This window comes from Alosa pseudoharengus, unplaced genomic scaffold, assembly GCF_046254945.1.
Source record: "Alosa pseudoharengus isolate Yale_2024_CS ecotype anadromous, Long Island Sound unplaced genomic scaffold, YU_APseudo_1.1 YU_APseudo_1.1_scf_12, whole genome shotgun sequence".
Classification (NCBI taxonomy): Eukaryota; Metazoa; Chordata; class Actinopteri; order Clupeiformes; family Clupeidae; genus Alosa; species Alosa pseudoharengus.
Genome location: NW_027468587.1, coordinates 28,271,956 through 28,273,833, shown reverse-complemented (window position 1 = coordinate 28,273,833; position 1,878 = coordinate 28,271,956).

The window sequence follows — 1,878 nt, the reverse complement described above, 5'->3', positions numbered from 1 at the left end:
GCCTCTTTCTTTTTTCGCACACATCTATGTGAATGACTACAATAGTCAATAGGTTGTAATGGCCAATGTGTCCACCAGGTGGCCTCAGTGCTGTATGGAGTTTCCTAAAGGAGCAGCACACAGAGAAGGCTGGGTCCATAAGGATGGATGCTGTTGGAATGGATGTGTAGCAACAGAAGATGAATATTATGAGTGCTTGTGTTGGCACAGACTAATGCTGTTACACGAGTATTTGGATACTTGTTCCTATATGTTTTGGGTTCTCTTGCAACAGAATTACATGGTTGTTTTAGATTTTGTTTTTGTATACAGGTGCTTGCACATTGCCTAAACAATGCCAAACTCACCCCAACAGTATAAAGTTGTTGACTGCAGTCTTTAGAAAGTTCAGAAAAACAACTTCCAGTTCCACACTGTTCAGACAGTAATTGAAAAGACAGAACAGTCAAACTCAAACCGCTCCATCCGACAGACAGACTGACAGAGTGCTTCACACACACACACAGAACAGTCAGACTCAAACCGCTCCATCCGACAAGACACAGACTGACCCAGCGCTGCACATTGACCCAATGTTGCTGATTGTTGGAGTTTGCTGGGGTGGTGTGCAACCTCCTAAACACGTGTGTGTTTGTGTGTCTGTGTGTATAGAGGTGCAATTATGAATAGAAGCCTATAGCCTCGAATGCCCAGGTCTAACGACGCCACTGGCCTTTCAACAGGTTGAAGCGGCGCTTTGCTACCAACGTTATCGAGTGGTTTGAGTTTCTCTCGCGCAGACGCGCGCATGCATTTTATGAACCCTCATACCACCACTTAATTGTATGCCTCTATGTTAGCAAGTACTTCCTCCTGATTGCAGAAACGTTTTATTTTTTTCTGTCAGTACGCGGTTCCTTGATCAATTGCGCAGCAAATTATTAGAGGAAGCACCGAGCATAATTTCACTCCATGGCACCGGTCCGCGGCCCATAGTTTGAGAAACGCTGGCCTACATATTAAGGCCTGTTTACGGTATGTTTTAGCCGGGGTTTCGCCTGGAAGGCTCTTTAGAAATCTGCCACCCTATTGAACGAAGTTAAACTGAGAGAGCGTGCCGTTCACAGACACCAGAATGAACGAGTTCACAGTAACGTTCATCAGGCAGTAATACAGTACGTTCAGTTCACGTTCGCCCAAAATATGAACGAGTTCATGAACTATCGTTCAATGAACACATTCAGGCACAACACTGCCCACACCACTACTGATATCCGGGCCTACTCCACTACTGATATCTGGGCTAATACACCACTACTGATATCTGCTTCGAGAGGCTGGTCCTGGCCCACCTCAAGAACTGCTTACCACCCGCACTGGACCCCTTCCAATCCGCCTACCGTCAGAACAGGAGCACAGAGGATGCCATCTCTATGGCACTTCACTCTGCCCTGTCCCACCTTGACAATAGCAACACCTATGTAAGAATACTGTTCATTTACTTCAGCTCAGCATTCAACACCATCATCCCCTCCAAACTGATCACCAAACTCAGTGAACTGGGCATCAATACCTCCCTCTGTAACTGGATTCTGGATTTCCTAACCAACAGACCGCACACCTCCTCAACAATCACCCTGAACACCGGTGTACCACAGGGATGTGTGCTGAGCCCTCTCCTTTACTCCCTCTTCACCTACGACTGCACACCTGTACATGACTCTAACACCATTGTCAAATTTGCAGATGACACTACGTGATTGGTCTCATCAGCAACGATGGGACAGCCTACAGGGAGGAGGTCCAGCACCTATCAATGTGGCATACTGACAACAACCTGGCTCTCAACACCAAGAAGACTAAAGAGCTCATTGTGGACTTCAGAAAGTCAAAAGCTAG